Raw genomic sequence first — 22,171 nt, 5'->3', positions numbered from 1 at the left:
ATAGTTACATGAAAGTGTCATCATACAAACAGTCTTTATATATTCAGTTGAATTACAAGTTCCATTGTCCTCTCCATTGTGTTTGAACCAAGTTACAATCAAGAGTGGTTGAGAGTCTCTAATTGTCATCAAGGGGAAAATGTCAACAACCCCCCCCCACCAAAAAAAAAAAAACAGTCAATAAATATGTATAAAATGTCAGTCATGTACCAGACACTTTGTGTGATGTGCGGTTAGTTTTGTGTCAACTTGACACAAGCTAGAGCCATCTGGGAAGGGGGAGACTCGGTTTAGAAAATGCCTCCATATGATTAGACTTAGCCAAGTCTTTGGGGGCAACATCTCAACTAATTATTGATGTAGAGAGCCCCGCCCACTGTAGGCAGGGCCAGCCCTGGGCATGTGGAGCTGAAAGGGAAGCTGAGGGCAAGCTAGTGAGCATTTCTCTACAGTTTTTGCTTTCCCTCCTGCCTTTAGGTTTCTGTCTTGAGTTTCTGCCTGGACTTCCTTTAATGGTGGATTATGGCCTAGGATGTATACACCAAATAACCCCTTTGCTCTCAGACTGCTTTTGACCATGGTGCTTTATCACAGCAAGACAAAACAAACTATGGTATGGATATAAGAAACAAATAGCCACCCTGCCTTTCCCCACCATACTTATAACCAGTGGTGGCTATAATAGGGAATAATGAAAATAAAAACTGAATTAAGAGAAGCCCAAGCTTCCACGAGAGCTAGCAACAGGAATGCTAACTGCTCTTTAAACCTGGGTGATAGCCATTCATACACAAGAAGGCACCCACAAGGGGAGTGTAAATGTTAGAGTGTGTGCTCAGCTACCAAACACAAATTGACACCTATTACATGCCAGGCATAGTTCTCTAAGTGCAGAAAAACACAAATCCTTTCCATTTCTCTCTTATAAACAAGTGGGGAGGGGGGAGTCACATGTGAGGAATAATGATATATTTTCATCTCCCGTCCCACTTTAGAACCTAAGGAATATAAAAATAAAGACCCACAGGACTGTGTCTGCTAGAATTTATGCAGACAGCGGAAATCCATTTATGATATCAACTAGGGCAAGAGACAGGAAAGAGAGGGCATCTCTCTACTCTATCCAATGACTCAATGACTTTCTGACAGTTAAAAGCAGGTTTCTCACCCACCAGCAAGAAGAAATTTGCTGATTTAAACAAAGCTGGTCCACTGTGCTTTCAAACTTTGCTTCTTAATTCCAACAAAAGAACAGCTTGTAATAAATTTATCCCTGTGGCAGAATATCTCACAAGCAGCTTTTCCACTCTGAATACTACAAACCAACCTTTTATTTTGTTGACACACAGGCCCTGGACATTCATGAAAACAAGATGTTCTCTTGCTGTTTTTTGAGTGAAATGGATTTAAGTCAGGGTCTCAGTCAAATTTCAAAAACAGATGTTACATAGCAAAAAAGGAGGAGGAAGAGGAGGAGAGGAGGGGGGAAGGAGGGGGAGGAGGAGGTTGAGCTGACCCTAGCAAGGAGAGGCTGTCTCACTTCAGCTCACTTGGCTCTCCTTCAGTGAGCGACCCAAACATGTCTTAAATTTGGAAGCAGGGGCAACTTAATGCTCACTATTGTCTCCATTCAGCGATGCTGGGTAGATCTGGAAGCTGTTGGGCACCTAAAACTCCTGGTCACCAGAGTACCTATCACTGGGAGGGAGGGCTGGTGACTGGGAGGGTTACAGTGTCCAAGGGGTTGCAGAGAAATTAGCTGGCTCCCTTGAGCGGGACACCGGCTTCTGTAGACAGTGCCATTTACGTGGCTGTTCCTCGTCATCCACCCTTGCAGACAAATACAGTTCTCTGTCAGGCCAAACTCAGGAGTCTTGGAACAATTGATTCTCATTTCAATCTCTGGGCTGCTTTTGCTCTCCAGTACCCTGAAGTCAGTCAGTCAGTCTCTCTCTCTCTCTCTCTCTCTCTCTCTCTCTCTCTCTCTCTCCCTCCCTCTCCCTCCCTCTCCCCATACCTTCTCCCCAGACTCTTTTTTTGAATAATTTATCTATTTTTATTTTATGTGTATTGGTGTTTTACCTATGTGTATTTTGTGTGCAAGTGTCAGACACTGGAATTTGAGACAGTTGTGAATTGCCGTGTGGGTACTGGGAATCGAACCCAGATCCTCTGGAAGAGCAGTCGTGTTTTTAACCACTGAGCATTATCACTATCTCAACTCTTTTCATTTGCACTGAGCACTGCTCCCCTCTCCTTACTTTACATCCCTGCAGAGAAGTCACTGCATAGGACAGGCTGGCTTGGAACTTGTAGCAATCTTCTTGCCTCTGCCTCCCAAGTGCTAGCATTACAAGCATGAGTCACCACACCCAGCCCCCTCACTCAACTGCTTTACTGTAGTTGCCAACGCTACTCTTCATAGTCAATACTACATAGCTTGGCTATTGAGGTATTTCCTAATTTCTCTTTGCCTTGACCATATCTGTAGCAGTTCAATGATAGCACTTTGAGATTCCCTTTTAGTCTTGAGAATCTTCTATGTGATTATAGATGCAGGTAAACATTTGCTGGAGTAGATTTATTGAAAAAGCATTAAACACTGCACTTCTTTGCTTTCAAGAAAGTACTTGTCCCACGTGCCTAATTCCTATCTTCCTTTTGTAGCTTCTAGAACAGAGGTGGGGCAGATGGCCTCATCAGAATCCTGCAGTTACAGCATCAGAAAAAGTACCTCGTAGTTCATTCCTCATTCAGCTCATCTCCTTACTCCAGTGATCCAGAAAACTGCTGCTCACCCTGGGACTATTTGCATATTACATGATCATTCATTTGGACTAGGTATGACAAACCAAATGCTTTAAAAGAGGCAAATATTTTGGAAGTACTAGCTTAGAGAAATAGAAAACACGTGTATCCCCCAAGAACACTCAAATCCAAAATTAAAAACAAACAAACAAGCAGATCACCAAAAACATACTGTGCAAGGGAGCATATTTTCAGGGCATCGTGTCCTTCCAGTTGTTGCTGGCTTGTGATCCCTTCCTACCTTATGCAGAATTCCTCTACTCACTCACCAAACCCCAGTCCCACGTCAGCGAGAAGCCAGAAGAGTGGACTCATTACGATTATCCTTTACAAGCTTAACTTAGACCAAAGTGTCGATTTAGCCAATAGATGAAGTCTGTAAATACCAACGTTAAGTCCTTGTAACAATCTTAACTGTCCTCATTTCTCATACAGAAATCTCAGAACCCAGAGAAAGTGGGTTATTTATCCAAGGTTACTGAGTTAGTTAATAACAGGCTCCGGATTAATAGTCAGGTAGTCCATTTCCATGGTGTGCTTTCAACCATAAGACTCGGCTACACAAGACCTGTAAATGCATGAGACGAGGGGGCCAGGAGCCAGGACCTCAATGGTGAAATGACCATGGGACAGGCTGAAAGGATTTATATGCACCTACAGAGTCTTCCCACCAGGAGCCACTTCCTGTTAAAGGCTTTGGCTCTCTTGTTGTTAGGGCAAACTTCACACTTGATGTTTATTAATGAAGTAAAAATGAATCTCTTGTTTGTGTTCATTTGTGCATTGGCAAACCGATTTATTATTTTACCTAAGTGGGGGACGCTTGAGAAAATAAGCTGAGTTCATTCTAAAATCTTAAAAAAATAAATCGCCCCGCTTCACACTCTGGCCACGTCTTTGCTTTGCTCGCTCAGTTAGCTTTTGACATGACTCTAAATCACCGGAGTTCGTCTGTGTCCATTTCTGGGGAGATCTAGGGTTTGCCGGTTATTTTGGAGGCCTCATTTGAAAAACATGATATGATATTAAATGGAAGGCATTAGACATGGAGTCAGGCATGCCACTATCGCAATGAGTGGTTCTATGGCTTTAGCTCTGCTGTCCTCATGAGAGTCTGCTTTCGGCTTCTCTCCTCTGATTTTTTTTTTTTTGGTGGCCATTCAATTCAAATGCCACGATAACCTTACTCTGCTTTTTACTTCATTTTGTTTGAAACTATTGCTGTTTCTCCTTTTCCCTTTAAATGCCCTACAAAACCCAGAATTATGGAAACATGTAATGTAGGAACAATTAGATGCCACTTAAAAATGATTTCAGAAGAATGGCAAACATAGATGGTGCATTGTGCTGCTGTGCCTATAACCACATGACAAAGGATTACAGCTGGATGGCTTGGGGACTGGTGAAGAAATATAAAACACTGTGACCCCTTACTAAGATGAAGGGGTAAAAAATTAAAATATGGTGACCCCTTGACCATATTTTAATGAGGTTAAAAAAACTACATAAGATTACCAGACACCTCAACTTATGTCAGTGAGTATATTATTGGGTTCACCAAGTTCTCCATTGCACTGAGTTTTTTTAGAAGGTTCATTTCATAGGCAAGAACGCCACAATTGCTAGCCCAGACTTAATATAGTACTTGGGATGAGGGTGATCCTATTCAACCTGTGTCTGTAGGATGAATGATGCAGCAAGTCAGATGAATGTTTGAAGGAGTTGCAGCTAATAGGAGCCACGGCCTTCCTTACTACCCTCTTGTTATTGCATCTTTAATTTGTAAACTATTAGTCATTTATCTGGGAGAGGCAGTTTAAAAGGTTCCTAGAATCTCGATTTGAAACAAATGTCTTTAGATGAATTCTCCTTGATTTACATTATCCTGATAAAGCTGTGGCTAATTGGAAATGTCTTCCCGTCACCTGACCTACTAAGTATCAGTGTGTCAGATACTCTCAGGTATCAGCTGCTTGAGCTCATGATGGGCAGTTTGAGCTGCAGCTGTGGTACCCAGCATTGCTAGAGTATCAGACGCCATATTGCTAGCCTGGGAACAGATCCAAACACAAAACTTGAAACACAGTTTCTAATGAATGCACATGACTTTTGCACCATTGTAAAGTCAAGAAACCCTAAATGCAGCCATTGTAAATCAATGACCACCTGCATTTAAAAATTTTGAAAATCTGTGATGAAATCAAGTTTGAAAAAAAAACAAGGTTCTAAATACTTATGAGGAGTCTCTGAAGATCTTAAAGAAAAATGCTCTAGGAGGTTTGCTTCCTGAATACCCAGTGTTTTGGCACTCACTCCCATTTTGCATCCTCTGGAGTTGAGGAAGACACTTTCCTCCAGTCTTCCGATGTCCCCATCCACAGTATATCATTTTTAGTTATTAAATAACAGGAGTAGGTATTAATGTTGGCCTTTCCATCCTTAAAGAAAGTGTTTTCAGCCAAAGATATTAAAGTACTCTTTTCCCCTGTCAGCGGGGCAGCCAACATCCTGAGATCACAGCTCATTTGTACCATACTGGCGTGAATATTCAGACTCCATTTGTCTCCAGCTCTTAAAGGCTGGTGTTAGAATGAATGATGGACGTTTTGTTTAGAATTAGGAAAAGGGAGGGAAAATCCACCCCACCACCTCCGTAATAACTTTAGTCTAAAATATCCGTTTCAGGGAATGCAAGCCTGCCCTTTCCTCTCAGAAAACTCCATTGAAAAAGAATCTAGATTTAATTTGGCATTGTTGGACTAGGGGTATAGAGAATAGTAGGAAGGAAACTGTCTCAACCCACTGCTCCCCCTCTCCCCCATCCAAGTTGAATATTTTTTCTACTTAAATTTTACTGGATGGTTGTGGCTCCAAGTCAGGCGAGTGAGAAGAGTTTGGAAGTCTGTGGAGTCAGAGCATACCATCTTGGAATGCCAGGTGAGACCTTGAGAGTGTGGTTTCAGATCAGCTTGGTTGTTCCTTTCTCTTGGCTGAACGCTCACTATCGACAGGGCTCCTGGCACCACCATCTGCCTTGCTTCCTGTTGTCTGTGCCACACTCTATCCATCAACTTTGGCACCCTCTTCTGTTAGAAGCTGTGCTGGGCAGGGGTGTGTGCTCTTGTGAGCTTCCTCTGAAGGCAATGTCTTAGCCAGGGAAACCCCATCATTTAGCCAAGCTGACAAGTCTCCATATGAGGGGCAAGAATTTCTTCTTATACGGCTAATCAACCACAAGGTGGGAAGACCCTGGGAACCCATGTTACTCTGTCTCTTCAATTTCTAGACAAACATGGCTACACCTAGGCTCTCTGTGGACTTGCCTTGTGACACATGAAAAGGAGAGGGAAGGAGCCTCCTTTAGGGATGAGTTCCAGACCTTCTCCCATAAGCCTCACTTTATAACCACTCCCAGAAATTCATAAGGAAACATCATCTTATGAATATATATATATATTCACATTCGAGAAAATCTGAGCTAAGTAAGAGACAGAATACTTTGTTAAGGCTGTCAAGGGAAACTCATTCTGTGAAACCCAAGGAAAACGGAAGAAAATAAATTCCTAAACTTCTCTTTCCATCTGGAGCCTCAACTGTTTCTTAACATATTGGCCCACAGTGGTTATGAAGTTGCCCATTCATGCTGCCTGAAACAAGAGCAAAGGCTTCTAGGTGCTTACAACTCAAAGCGTGTCTTTCACGTACTTACAGGAAAAGTGGTCTTTTCCCTCAAGTCTGTTAGGTGCCTGAACTTAATGAAACACAGTTGGGAGGCACCTCTCCTGGCCACGGGCCACCATTCACTGGATTTTCCCAGTGCTGCTTTTTTTTTCTTCCAATTTTCTTATTTTATAGAAGTAGAAATTGTATAAGTTCCAGAATCAAGTGTCAGTGGCATTTTGGGAACAGGTCCACAACAATGGGTACCTCCTTCTCGGCTACTTTAGGACCATAAGGAGAGAAGGATGGGAGTGAGTACTTTAAGAGAGCTGGCATTGCAAAGGGTGGGGGTATACAGAGAAGGAGTTTGTAGACCTTTGACAGCCTGTTCTGTGAATAGTCACACAGTCCAAATACACACAGGCACACAGACTGAGGAAGATGGACAGACAGACACACACAGCCTTTTCTGCTAATAGTCACACAATCCAAATACACACAGACACAAACATAGAAATACAGACACACACACACACACACACATACACACACCTACCCCAAGAGAGGTTTTGCTAAAAGAGAACCAAGGATATGAAGAAGCCAAAGGACCAGGGGTGAATAAGGTACAACTGAAAGAATCCTGAGACAGTAATTGTCTGAATGGTGCTAAATTTCTGAAAACAAACAAGCAAACAAGCAAACCAAAAGCCAAGAACCAAATCAAACCAAAAACCCTTCTTTGAATTAAGGCACCCCCCCTCCATTTCCTTTGTTCTCCACACCCTATCTTAGAAAAGCCTTTCTGTGCTCCTCGAGTGGGTGCTTCGACTGGTAGACTTGTGGTGGTTTAAATAAGAAATGCCTTATAGTCACATGGTCCGAACTGGTGATGTTGTTTGGGAGGCTATAGAACTTTTAGGATGTGGAGTCTTGCTGGAGGGCATCTTTGAAGGGTTACATACTAACCCCATTTCCAGCTCACCTCCCAGTTTGTTACCCTTGAAATGTGATCTCTCTGCTTCCTGTTCCTGCTGCCTGCTGCTACGGTTCCCTGTCATGATGGACTCTGACCTCTCCAGAACTGTGAGCTAAAATAAACACATTTATCTCCTCGTTGCTTTTGACCCTGGTTTATTACAGCAACAGAAGAGTGAGTGAGCCACTTGTTTGAAAGGGTAGGTGATCCATTACTCCTGAAGTCGCTAGCCTTTTCCCAACGTTGAGCTTAGGTGTGGCAGAGGCATCCTCTTTATTGCTTCAAGACTACAGTATCAGTCATAGTTAGTGAACAGTTCATGTGTCTTAAGAAATTACACATGAAGTTACACACAGTGGCTTACACCTTTAATCCCAGCACTTGAGAGTAGAGGCGGGCAGATCTCTGTGACCTAAAGTTTAGCCTGGTCTACAAAGTGAGTTCCAGGCTAGCCAGGGCTTGTATCAGGAGCAAGCAAACAAATTACATGTGTAAGAAAGAGAAATAACAGAAAGTCAAATTATAAACCAGGAAAATATTCCTCAAAACCTTGATAAAGTCTATCAGATTCACTGAGTGCTAACTAAACAAGAAGAGGAGTAGCAAGCAGGGCTGGTTTTTTATGAGGTAACTTTAAAAGCAAGAATTCAGCAAATCAGGCAGAGAGGTTATATAAGTACTGTAAGCAGAGCCCAAAGCAACAAACTCTACTTACACAGAAGCAGTCAGGTGTCTACTTCTGAACCTTTGACTGTCCACCCCCGTGGGTTGGATTTGATGATCTTGAAATCTGTTGTTGACTATCTGAAAGAAAATGGAAGATTGAATAATTAAGTATAATTACCTATAGTCAATGTAGAGTATACATTCATTCTTGTATATTTATTTATTATTTATTCTCTGAGTGTGTGCCACAGTGTAGAATGGTGGTCAGAGGATACTTGGAGTCATCTCCTTCTACTGTGTGGGTTCTGGGGACTGAACCTGAGACCTCAGGCTTGGAGGCAAGCGAGCTACCCACGGAGCCATCGCCCCCAGCTCTAAATGCATATTTCAGATATTGATTCTCTCTCATGTACCATCGTTAGTCGAGTGCTGAAGGAAGAACATAGGCCTGGTTTAGAAATAGCTATTGTGCATGGGGAGATGGCTCAGCAGGTAAAGGTGCTTGCTGAATACACGCTAGACCACCTGAGTTCAGGTCTCCAGAATCCACGTAAAGGTAGAGGCAGTATCCCAAAGTCTGTAAGCCCAGGGGCATGCGAGTTGGAGACAGGAGAATCTCCAGGAGCTGCCTGTCCAGCGTGCCTGCTGAACCCTGGTCAAAGATGGTGGAAAGGTGGGACTTGACAGGAAGGTTGTCCACCGACGTCCACAAGTGTACCACATACATAAGAATAAGCCCCCCCCTTACGTATATATGTATGTATGTATGTATGTATATGGGGGATTATCATACATTTTCATTTTAAAGAAAGTAAATGTCATGTTATCCTAAATATCGAGGAAGAGAAGGAGGTGGCCATACACCTACTCTGACAGGACTGACACCTATTTGCCTACTTTCTTTTTCTCTGTTCCTAACATATTCAGCATTTTTACTTTTTGAAAAAGGGAGTGAGTGAAGGGAAACTAGGGAAAGAAGTATGCTCAATGTAGGTGGAAAATCCCTTTTTGTCCTAGTGCCCTTGCGTGCGTGCATGCGTGCGTGTGCACTGTCCTGAGAGTGAGACAGAAAAACAAAGCAACTAACAAAAGAACTGGAAGAGAAGCCTTTCCCTTTGTGCTCGGGTTGCGGGTCTGCAGATGAGAAACGGGTGGATTTTCTACTCTGTTTCAAGGCAATCCCTGTCCGTGGGAACCATCCCTCACCTTATCACTTCTAGCCAGAGCCGACCGTGCAGTGCCAAGCACAGACATTCTGGCTGACCCTGCTCTGAAACCCTTGCCAAGCTCTCTGCAGTCCAAGCTGAGTCTAGACCAGACGTACTTAAGGAAGGAAAAGACTGAGGTAAAGGAAGGGAGGGAGGGAGCTAGACACATGGCGAATGAGCCCGTCGTCCTTCCCCAGACCCTAGCAAGCTGGTGGCAAACAGCCAGGCGCTATTTATTGCTCCTTTGAATTAAGCATCTACTCAGGCATGGGGAGAAATGGATTATACACGAAAACCTTCACTATGGGAGAACCAGGGTGTAATGACAGGAAAGGAGAGATTGTCTCTTTGCCATCAGACTCAAGATATTTCCAAATGGATACCACAAAAGAGTTTCAGGTAATGTCTTGCTACAACAATGAGCCATTGCAAAGGTTAAATTAGCGAACTTAATACAATTGGCTGATACTTTATCCAACACGAAGTACCATTTGAAGAATTAATTTAACATGTTACCTTCCACTGCTGAATTAGGACTCGGAATGTCAACATTATTATTTCTAGCAAATAATACTTGATACACAATATCCTTTGTACTCATTATATGAAAGTAACAGTATTAGTTATTATTTATTAAGAATTGTGTTAGCACATCACACACTTGTATTTCATTTGATCACTATAAAAACCTTGTAGGATAAGGATTTAAAAGTTCGCTGTGTTTAAGTGGTAAGTTAAGGCCAGCAAGCCTCATGACTCCTTGTCACTTCCAGTTAGGAAGTAGTGAAGCCAGTACTCAACCCAGAGGTTGACAAAGCAGGATAGGTTTGTCTGAAGCCATAGTCTGCTTACTTATTGAGTGAGTACTCTGCTCCAGGACTAGGAATGTGATGATGAACAGGGAGTCTATTTTCATGGAGCTCACATGCTGCTCAACTAAAGCCAATGCATACTTTTGATTAAGTAAACTAAACAACAGGATGTTATAGAGGCTACTGGAGTAGGTAGGGTTACTAGTCTAGTTTGATCATGTCAGTTCTCCCCAAAGTCCATACACTGGAAACCTAATCCCCAAATTCACATGTTGATGGAATTTGGAATGGAGTTTTGGGAGCCTAATAATCAGGAATAGACCAGGTCACTGTGGTAGGGCCATCATGATGGAATCAGTGGCTTTCTGAGAAAAGAGAGACCAGAACACTCTTGGTATCACACACAACATAAAGGATCTAGAAGCCCTCACCTTGGTATTGACTTTTCCAGCCTTAGAAACTGTGAGAAGCCAAGTGCTGTGTGTGTGTGTGTGTGTGTGTGTGTGTGTGTGTGTGTGTGTGTGTGAGATTTTGATGGTCTTTCTACACAGCCCTGGCTGACCTGGAACTCATTATATAGACCAGGCTGGCGTCAAATTCAGAGATCCACCTGCTTCTGAACTCCTGAGTGCTGGGATTGAAGCATGGGCCACCACACCCATCTCAATTTCTTTTCTTTACAAATTACCCATCCTGCATCATTCTATTAGCAGCAGAAAATGTACTGAGACAGATGGGGGAGGATGGTCTTTAATGAAGAGTAGATGGCTAGACTGAAGGTACAGCTCATGGAAGAAGACCACTGCATAGAACTCTGAGAACAATGTTCCAATAGCAAATACTGGTGTGGACTTTTGTATGCTTGTGATTGTGAAACTCATCCACACTGCTCTGTCCCCATGGGATTTGGGGATGGTCACTCAGAAGGTGTTTTTCATAGAAGTGCTATCATGGTAGGAAACATGAGGGTCTAGGTAGATGCTATAAGAGGCCAGAAGAACACCAGATACTTTGTGTTGTGGATAAGGTTGAGAGGCACTTCTACACACTTGGGAGCATGAAGAGTTTTTCGTGTGGCCTTACATGTGTTCCATTCAGGCTTTTGTGCTGGATGGTAAGACAGAACATGCATCTAGTGACCTGCAGAGCAGGCAAAGCGACAGGACGTGATGCTCACAATGAGAAAGGAACAGGAAGCGACTCTTCCAGCCTCGGTTGGCAGGGAATCAGGTACCCATGGAGATGGATATTAAAATAAAATATTTAAAAACAGATCTGCGGAGTCTATTCAAAAAGGAGTCAGTGGTAAATAAAACATTAGTACTCGTCTCTGCCTCGCATGTGTAGTTGAGTATGGAAGTTGGAAGTCTGTTAGAATGGAGGGAATGGACAATTTTAGGGCATTTACATAAACACCAATGAGCAGACGGATCTTGAATGAGTTGCTTAACTATCCTGGTCTCTCAGTTCCTCAGCCCAATATAAAGCACTTGGAGAATAGTTTTTAAGGTATCTTCAACTCATATGGTTTATATATAGTTATTTGATCTTTTAAGGGAATAAGGGAAAGAGCTGTGTTATGAATCCTAACACATGTGGAAGACCTTGTAACTGTGAAAAAAAAAAGGCCAGTTCACTCTCCTTCCAGGACCACCCAGTACTATCCCATCCCTAACACTTCTAAGAGATGAGTATATTAGAAATAATAACATATCACATAGTAGTGTCTAGAGCTTACTGAGTAACTGCTATGTCCAAGGGACTTGGCATGTGTTACCTTGTTCAGTGTTCACCACCTTAAAGTAAAGAAACAGATTCAGGATCATTACTGCATAGTTAATAATGATAGAGTTGAAATGTAAGCCATAATAGTCTTACTCCAAAGATCTCTCCCTGACTCAACACCGGGAGTTATCATAGTTGCTAAGGCTTTTCTAGAACCAGTTACAAAACCTGATATGAAGCAGGCTTTTGACGAGCTTGTTGAGTGTGTATAGACCAACTGAGGTACCTGCCTAGAGGAGACTAGCTTGGGACAGCCCAATGTTATATGATTGGAGACAGCAGAAAAACTTGACTAAAATATAAGATCTCTCCTAAGGCATCAGAAAGCTGCTGCAATAGCTGGAAGCTCAGGGGTCACCATCCCAGAGAGAAGGAAAGCAGTAGAGCCCCCCTTACCCCCAAATCCAGTGCTTTCTACCAAGACAGCCACTGTCCTCAAACAAGATGGCACAAGAGGACTGCAAAACCCCACAAGGCAAGGCAGCACATGCTTGTAATCTTAGCACTGGGGAGCTGAGGCCAGCCTGAGCTACAGTATTGAGCTCAAGGTCACCCTGGTCTATGTTGCGAGTGCTTGTCTCATAACAAAATAGAACACAAAGGAAACACAAAGAGCACACTTCTCTTGTGTTGTGCCACAGAGGTGCACAGCAAACGCTTAGAGTTTACAAGGAGAGTTTGATCTTGGGGCTCTTGTAGATCTTATTTGTGGTAGTTATTAGCTACTACAAAAAGTTCAGAACTCAACTAAAAAGGATCCATTTTGCTGTATGTCTATTATACTTTGAGAGAACAAATGAACAACAACAACAACAAAAGGGATGGGAAGGAAAGGAGGAGAAAGAAGAGGGGGAGGAGGAAGGGGAGGAGGAAGAGGAGGAGGAGGAGGGGAAAGGAAAGGAGGAGGGAGGAGAGGAAAGGGAATGAGAGAAGGAGGGAGAGAAGGAAGAAGAAGGAGGGTGACCATCACCACTTCTTGGGGATGCTATCTTTCTTCCAGTCTGTGATTTTTGTTTTGACTCTTGGTCTGAAACAGGTGGATGTAGAAGTATTCATTTATTTATATCTGGGCCCTCAGTTCTATTCCACTGGGTAACATGTCTTTTTAAATGTCAGTGCCATGCTGGTTTAGTACTATAGCTCTAGAGTGTAACTTGAACTAAGTCCTAATGATTTGTTGCTATGCCCATAGATTAGCGTACTGCTGAACTCTCAGCAGAGCAGCTAATCGTAAAAGGTGTTAGCCCAGACTCTGACCACTGGTCAGCATGCAGAGAATGAGGACCTTCTCAGTGCTTGGCTCTAACTGGGGCATCCATATCACACCTCCTCCTTCTAAAGCTTGGGGATTGTTGTGGGAAGAGGAGGATGGAAAGATGTAAGAGCCAGAAGCTGTGGGGTTATAAGGAAACTGTATTACAGGATACAGCAGGACAGTTACATACACAAACTCAGTAGCTGTGCACAAGACCTGTACATAAGATCAAGCCAGGCAACATCCCAGCATGGAGCAGTGAAGGCGATCAACACCTACCTCTAGCCTAGGAGCTACTAGCAATTGCTGGCTGCTGAGAGAGGGAGTTTTTCCCTTAGAACAGTGGTTCTCAATCTTCCCTTTAATACAGTTTTGTCATGCTGTGGTGACCCTGCACCATAACATTATTTGCATTGCTACTTCATAACTGTAATTTTGCTACTGTGTGTGTTTGTCAGACAACAGTAACCAGAATCTTCAGAGCATCGCCTTTCACTGTAGTCACAGAGAAAGTCACCTTAGTGTCAATCAACCTCGAAGCAGAGAAACTGTGTCAGGCAAAGAATGAAACAATATGGCACCGAGAACGGAGGAAATCCATCTGAGAGACATGAGGTTAGACAAGACACCCAAAATTATCATAGTCCGTCAATATAAACTTAGATGTACATCTGGCATCAGAGATCAGAATAAGGTAGCAATGATGGCAGTAAGTCCTGGAGGGAGCTTCCGAGTGCCTTTGTTCCTATAGATGCTGACCTCACAGGCATGTCTACTATGTGAAAATTCTTCACGTGGTTAAGGTGATCATACAGTTAAGGGCTGTATGATTTTCTGCGCGTTATATATCATTTCAAGGTTCTTTGTATTGCACATGCCTAGGCCTAAAGGAAACCCCAATCTGCAAGGAGGAAAAATGGAGGGAGTTTGTGAGCTCTAGAATAGATCAAGTCACAAAGGTCCCGTGCCCTCAGCCACCTATTTTTATCAGCAGGAAAATAACAAGGTAAAAAAGAAGGATAAACAATGAGAGAAAGTTCAAGGCAACATGAATCAATATGCCACAGAAAGAGGCTGGGATCAATTTGGTCCGTTATTTCTAAATTAAAAGTCAACCCTGGATTATTTACCAGTGACTTGGTGACCTTTCCATATTTGTTTTGGCTTGTCATACCTTAGAAGGGAAATACTGAATATCTTTGCAACTGGACCCTACCAAGACAGGTCAAATTCAAGGACTACTTCTTATCTAGGATGCTCTGAAACTTCCCAGGCTCTACAGTCATTGCTCACTGTCTACCATGTGTCCTCCTCACAATCACCAACACCTCTCCAAACCAGTCTCCAGCAGCCTGCATGCATGACAAGACCGTAAGCAAGAGATGCCCTTTGCTTTAAAATTGTAGATGCCCTTTTTCTTTTTGGCTTTTATATTTATTTTATAAAGTTCACCTGTTGTAGAGTTGTATTTCATCATAGTTTTACAATTTACAATTACAATGACAATCTTTTAGTGTGAGTGTGTTTGTCTGCATGAACTTGGGTGCCCTGCTTGCCTGCAGGAGACTGCAGAGTGCAGAAGGGTGTGTTGGATCCTCTGGGACTGGTTGTGATGGGTACTGGGAAGTGAGCTGAGTATCTCAGCAAGAGCGACCAAGTGCTCTTAGCCATTGGGCCACCTCTCCCACCCCTTAGCACGGGTCTTTACTTCATGCATGAGAATCTCTTCTTGTTGTTATTTTAGTGGAACATATTTTTAATGCCACTATGGAATTACGAACATGAGAATATTTGTGAGAATATTTGTATAAATGAGTAGCAAAGATAGATTTGCTAGACAGCAGACGAAGCTTCAACGTGCTCAGCTGGCTGGGCATAGGTAATGCATCATGGAACTGTGGAAGAATGTGGGGATATATAGACTGCACCTAACAGAGCTGTGCTTTGAAGGAAATTCATTTTGCATACCAATTACCTTAATATCAAATTATTACTAAGAATTGTAACAATCACCTTGAAGAATGCCTCCTCTCCTCAGCTTTTGGAACATTTTGTTAATCCCTCAATGGCACTAACCTCTCTCTCTCTCTCTCTCTCTCTCTCTCTCTCTCTCTCTCTCTCTCTCTCCTTCTCCTCCAACTCCTCCTTCCCTTCCCATCTTCCCTCCTCAGTGTTTTATACATATATATGATATATGTAATATATAATACATTTTAATTTTATATAATAAACATATAATACATTATATATAAAAATATAATGATCTTATATAATATATAAAATTATATATATAAAATATTTTAATTCACTTTACATCCTGCTCACTGCCCCTCCTCCCAGTCACCCCTTTCCCACAACCCACAATACTCCCCAGCTTCTCCTCTGAGAGGGTGGAGGCCCCTCTGACTATTCCCCCACCCTGGCACATCAAGTCTCTGTGGGGCTGGGTGCATCCTCTCCCCTTGAGGCCAGACAAGGCAGCCCAGCTAGAAGAACATATCCCACAGACAGGCAACAGCTTTTGGGATAGCCTCTCACTCCAGTTGTTCTAGTACCAGCTCATTGATGGCAAGTATTTCATCACTTCACCCAAGCCTGCTGGGTACCTGAGCGAGTGAACAGATAACAGGGAAGGAAAGAGGAAACTAGGATGAGTTTAGCACACTATGAGCCCCCCTGTGAGTATCGGCTTCTTTCTTCACCCTTCATTGCTCTTCTGCATCTGGAAAGCAGAGAAACCCTCCCCTACCCCACCCAGCATCTATTTCTATGTGATCATGTGACCATAGCAAGCTGCAGAAGCTAAGGAAACTTTACAGAGTTCTTAAAATTTCAAGGAAGGCAAAGTGTATAGTTTAAATCTGGGATTTCAGAGGAGCCTATTTGTAAAGTATGAAGACAGGGGAAATCTTTCCTTTTTGGAATAAAATAAGAACACATAAAATGCAGAGAAAAGGCTTTGATGTTTTAAATGAGGCTCTTAGCTGCACTGCTCTCTATTTTTCCATGGCCTGGGAATAATTCATGCCGCTCTTGCTTCAGCCAAGTTCTTTCCATTTTTAACAGAAGAACGGGGTAGATTTTTCTAGGCAAGATGGTTTCTGATTGGAGAAGCAGTAAGAACACATCCAGAGCAGGGCGAACGGAGGTCAGATGTTTATTTTTAAAGCACTGTGAAGAGTTCTCTACTTGCTGGAAGCACCAGGGAGGAAAGAGTCATTTATGTAATGATGAAAGTTCTAGATTTCTCATGGGAAAGTGGTTGATGTCTTTGATAACTTTCTCGTGGATGCGGACGTTGTAAGACGCAGACTTCTGAGGAAAACAACATCCTTCAATTCAGAGATCACTGTTTACCTGAGGCTGGCGTTTAGCATGGCCATTGAACATCCTGAGGGGTGGAAGCCTGGCCTGGACAAGCCTCAGGCTGTTGAGACAGTCTGATGGGATGTCCCTACCATCTAATCACTTCACCATCCCTTCGCCATCCTTTCTTGGTGAGTGCCGGAGCTTCATGTGTTGTGTGTGATGTTAACTGCTTGGGTTCCAAGGTGCTAAGAAGTAATGGGCTTCATTTTTAAATATATTACTGTGTATGTATGTGTGTGTGCATGGTGTGTGTTGGCGAGGGGAGGGCACACACATGCCACAGTGCACATGTGGAGGTCATGTGTTCACCTTCCACTTAACAAATTTTTATTTACTCTTCAGGAATTTCACATATGTACTTAGTGTGCTTTGATCTTATCCACTCCCCATACCGCTCCAGTCCCTCCAATCACTCCCAGCTGCATGTCTTCTTCCCTTTGTAACCTACTAAGTCCAAAATTCATGCTAGCCAAATATTTACGTGGGCCCCAGCTCAAACTCGGGTTGTCAGGATTTCAATGGCAAACCTGTCACTCACTGACTCATCCCTCTGGCTCGTAATCTTCTGGTTTTTTTTTTTTTTTTTTTTTGGTTTTTTGAGACAGGGTTTCTCTGTACAGCCCTGGCTGTCCTGGCACTCACTTTGTAGACCAGGCTGGCCTCGAACTCAGAAATCAGCCTGCCTCTGCCTCCTGAGTGCTGGGATTAAAGGCGTGTGCCACCACACCCGGCTCTTTTTTTTTAAGGTTGATTTTTATTTTAAAAAGTTTTTATACAATATATTTTGATTATATTTTTCATCTCCCTAAATGCCTTCCCTAAATGTCTTCAAACCTCCTTACACTCTCATCCTCAGGTTCTGTCTCTCTCTCTCTCTCTCTCTCTGTGTGTCTCAAAAACAAAAACAAAACAGCAACAACAAAAACCTAATATAAGCCCCCCCAAAAAACAAACCCCAAACAAAACAATGGAGTTTGTTTGTTAGCCATCTAGTCCTGGGTGTGGCCGGCATTAATGGGGTTGATATGCTCAAAGACTCCATTGGAGAAAACTGATTTTTCTTTTTTCTAGTCCATATCAGTTACAAATAGCTTCTTGGTTAGAGGTGGGGCTTTGTGTCTACTTCCTCTTCTCCATGCTAGGGCTTTGTCTGGTTTGGTCTTGTATGTTGTCTGCCCTTAATTTTTATATATATTAAAAGGACTGTAGAGATGGCTCAGCAGGTAAGAAAGCTTAATGATTTTCCAGAGGACTTGAGTGTCCAGCACCCAAATGGATGGCTCACAACCACCTGTCACTCTTGCTTCAGGGAATCCAGTGTCCTCTTCTGGACTGCATGGGTACCTGCACTATCACATATGTATGTATGTGCATATATATGTATATATACAATTTTTATGTGTATGTGTGGTCCATGTACACGCACACACACACATACACACACACACACCATATGCATGTAGCACCCACACAGGCCAGAAGAGAGTGTTGGATTCCTTGGAACTGGGGTTACAGATAGTTAGGAGGCATCATGTAGGTGCTGGGAACCAAACCTGGGCCCATCACAAGAGCAGCAAATACTCTTAGCCACGGAACCATTTCTCTAACCCACAAAACAAAGTCTTAATTCTTTTTCTAGTAATAGTTTTGACTTACGGGTTACATTTTCAATGCCTGGGGACAGAGCTATATGTCATGATTTCTTTTATTTCCAGTTGCTTAAAGTAAGCCGAAAGCCAAGGCGAGGAACAGCCAGAACAGAATAATCTTGTTCCACTCCAACAAGATGGTAGGTGCTTCCCAACTTTGCCATGCACCACAGAGCCTTAGGCTAAGGTGTCCAGTGAGTCCATTTTTTTAAATTAGGTATTTTCCTCATTTACATTTCCAATGCTATCCTAAAAGTCCCCCATACCCACCCTGCTTGTGGACGTTGTACATCGTGGTGCGGAGCCTAGTGCGCACCACGATGTACAACGTCCACAAGCAGAAGGTTTAGGTCAGAAGCTAGTACCACATTGTCCTAGAACACCAGCTGAAGTCAGCCGTGTGGAGCCCTGGGAAAGTTTGAGCATGTCACTGTCCTTAGCCGAAAGAACGACAGCCCTGTGCTGTTTGCTTTTACCGTTGAAGAGTACTGTAAATCAGGGCAAGAAATCAAGGCAGGAATGTGGAGGTAAGATTCGATGTAGATGCCAAGGAGCAGCCCTGGGTGGAGGGCACAATCCCATAGATGAGACACACGCCCTTTGTACTAGAAAACTAGTTATGGACACACTTACTGCTCATTCACTGTCACCCAGATCTGCATTTGCCCTCATATAGGAAGCTGTAGACATCAGCGACCACAGAAAAATAACAAGGCACAGGGGGCCATTTTGTACACAGGGCCCTGGGAACAGCCAGTGGAATTCCTCTGACCGGTCTCCTTTTGACTTTTCCCATAGACCTTGTTCCTGCTCTGAAATGTCTGGAATGCTTGGTGGGAATGAAGCAGCTGGTCATTAGGCAATAATGCCTCTATCACATAAGAGAGGAACCCTTTGTGGACCGATTTCCATGCAACACTTGGGGGCATCTCAGCGGAGTTAAGAATGTAAGAGCGGCGCAACTACAATAAACAGAGCTTCAGAATTCTCTATGTCTTAGTTATGCTTTCTTTTTCTGTGATAAAACACCATGAGCAAAATCAAGTTGGGGAGGAAAAGGTTTATTTCATCTTGCAGTTTGTAGTCCATCATCCAGGGAAATCGGGGCAAGAAACCAAGGCAGGAATGTGGAGGTAAGATTCGATGTAGATGCCAAGGAGCAGCCCTGGTTACTGGCTTGCCCCTCGTGGCTTATGTGGCCTGCCTTCTTACAGCACCCAGGACCACTGGCCAAGGAGTGGTACTTCCCACAGTGAGCTTATGTCCTCCTTCCACACATGTCACCAATCAAGAAAACGCACCACAGGCCAATCGGGTGGGCTCATTTCTCAGCTGAGGCTCCTTCTTCCCTCATGGTTCTCCCTTGTGTCAAGCTGACATAAAACTAGCCAGCACACCCTCTCTGGAGTGATTTTAATGGCAACCCCAGAGGTCAGCAAGACAAATATTACTGGAAATATTTTATGATGGGGTCTAGGAAGGTCGACAGAGACTAAATGATTTCCCCCAAGTCTTCTCAGCTGGCAGTGGGAAGAACTGCATTCTAAATCCTAAATCTCTCTCTGTCTGTCTCTGTATCTGTATCTGTCTCTCTCTCTCTCTCTGGGTGGCAATGATGGGGGTATACATGTATAGAGGCCAGAGATTGATATTAGTGTTTTTCTCAGTCCCCCTGCACCTTGTTTTAAGTGGGGGTCTACCACCTAACTGGCAGGTTGATAATTTGGATGTCCTGACTGGCCAGTAAGCTTTAAGATTTTGCTTGTCTCAGATCCCCCAGCTTGATTTTTTTTTCATGGATACTGGAGACCCAAACTCAAGTTCTCTCACGGTTATATGACAAACTCTTTACTAACTGAGCCAGCTCTCCAGCCCCCAAATCTGTTCTATTTATAGAATGTCATTCTGTATGACTACCCATCAACCAAGTTAATTTAGCAAAAGTTGGCTGTCTGATGTTTGGGGACAAATCACAACCTCTGATTTTAGAGACTGGGTCAGTTCCCTTCTTGATTGCCTTGAGATGTTTTCAAACTAAGAGTTCAATGCTCTTTGATTTCTGCAGTTTGCTTTGCCCTTTTGGAAACCACACAGAGGAGAGCGAAACAAGCAGTAAGCCCTCTAGGCACCTGCCCCAGCCTCTAGGCACTTGAACACCAAAGCAGGCCTCCAGTGAGGTAATTTCCATGTGAAATTCCCCGCATAAGTCACTTGTGACACCATCATCAAAAGGGCTAGGTTTCATGTGATCCCATTTAAAAAGTAGCTGGAAGGATTCAAAGTCATCCTATAAACTCGACTCATTCTGCCGCATCGTGTTTCCTGGATGGAAGAAAAACACCTGGCTCTGCCCGTGTGCTCCTCTAAGTCTGTTTTAGACACAGGGATTAGTCCTCGCATAGGAACAAATAATCTAAGAACGATCTTTCACTATTTCTACCTTATGAGGCAGAGTCAAGTCTTACCTGGGACTGGACTTCTAGCCACCAGCTGGAGCTTGCTAAGGACAGCAGGGGTGGAGAGAGACGAGCTCCCTGCTCTCACACTGACAACATTGACTTTCATGGGGCAAATAAGCAGTAGGCTACTTCAGTTACATTCATTTCTGTATCCCCAGAGCCAGCGATGACGCTGAGAACATGTTGACTGCTCAGTGTGCATCAAATGAAGTGTCCAGATGCTTGTCCTTGTCCACGTTCAGATCCAAATGAAATCATCACTATCCAATGTCCTTCCTTCAACCAGAAGAGAGCTGATCTCAAGGGTCCAGGCAGGCCTCACTGAAGCCCAGTGTTAATCTTTTTATTGGAAATTCCATGAACTAATTGATAAAATGTAAACAGTATGTAAGCTTTAATCTCTCATTGTCCCAACTTAAAGCCAGAAAGCTATCTTTCTTAAAATATAAGTGGTCAGCTGGGTGGTAGCAACACACACGCCTTTAATCTCAGCTCTCAGGAGGCAGAGACAAGCAGATCTCTGTGAGTTTGAGGCTAACCTGGTCTACAGAGTGAGCTCTAGAATAGCCAGGGTTACACAGAGAAACCTTGTCTGGGAAAAACAAAATAATAACAATTGATCTTAATTATTATTGATTGCTGGAGAAGTGGCTCAGCAGTTAAGAAAGTGTTCTACTTTTGCAGATGAACCCAAGTTCCATTTCTAGCACCTAGATGAGGTGACTCATAACTGCCTGTAATTTGTACTTTAAGAAATCCAATTCCCTCCTCTGGCTTCTGTGAGCATTGTACCTTCCATGCACAGACACACAGACACACAGACACACAGACACACATGTTAAAAAATAAAATCTAAATATCTCTGTTTCTGCATCTCTCTGTCTCTGTGTCTCTGTCTCTCTCTGTGTCTCTCTGTCTCTGTCTGTCTCTGTCTCTGTCTCTGTCTCTGTCTCTCTCTCTCTCTGTGTATTGTATATGTGAATGTGAGCACGCCTGTCCTATGGCACAGGTCAGAGGAGAAGTCAGCATACAGCCTTTAGTGGGCAGTTTTCTCCTTCCATCAGGGTTCCAGGGATTGAATTCAGGCCATCAGACTTGCATGGCAAGCTGAAAGCAATTTTACCTATTGATTTATCTTCTGGCCCCAAATATATTTTTAATCAAGTGAAAGAAGTCATGCAGACATCGATGAGGAAGTGAAACCCACGTCTACATTAATCTCATGGTATCTCTATAGAATAGTGTTTTTGAAGCACAATGGTTTCCTTATTTCTATGCCAACAAAACACCAACAGACACCTCATTAGGCTCAATATTTAGACATGAGTTTGTAAGGAGCCGTCCTCACATTCGCCATTATAAGATGGCACTGACACCTGTGTTCTAAGTAGTAAACAAACCATCTGCACATGCGCTGGGGTAGTTTCCCACCCCATGTGCTCTGCCTTTCCCGTGATGACAACTCTGGCTGATGGGCTGCAGCCAATCAGGGAGTGACACTCCGAGGCGGAGGACAGTCCTCCA

The 22,171-nt window shown here is 43.3% G+C and overlaps 1 protein-coding gene and 1 long non-coding RNA gene across 5 annotated transcripts in view; one reads left to right on the top strand and one right to left on the bottom strand.

Moving 5' to 3' along the window:
* Positions 1-22,171, bottom strand: part of Cald1 (caldesmon 1) — a 177,756-nt gene that overhangs the window by 106,701 nt on the left and 48,884 nt on the right. For all 4 annotated transcript variants that reach the window (XM_029478318.1, XM_029478314.1, XM_029478315.1 and 1 more), the window contains exon 2: positions 8,160-8,248. The gene's annotated coding sequence lies outside the window, so the exon portion shown is untranslated. The remainder of the gene's footprint in view (positions 1-8,159; positions 8,249-22,171) is intronic.
* LOC115031298 lies at positions 16,345-19,157 on the top strand. Its single transcript, XR_003836910.1, has 3 exons — positions 16,345-16,667; positions 18,255-18,328; positions 18,987-19,157. It is a non-coding gene; the product is annotated as an uncharacterized LOC115031298 (long non-coding RNA).

The sequence above is a fragment of the Mus caroli genome, chromosome 6, assembly GCF_900094665.2.
Source record: "Mus caroli chromosome 6, CAROLI_EIJ_v1.1, whole genome shotgun sequence".
Lineage (NCBI taxonomy): Eukaryota > Metazoa > Chordata > Mammalia > Rodentia > Muridae > Mus > Mus caroli.
Note: the sequence above shows the minus strand (reverse complement) of the source record. Positions and strands in the feature narration are given on the sequence as shown.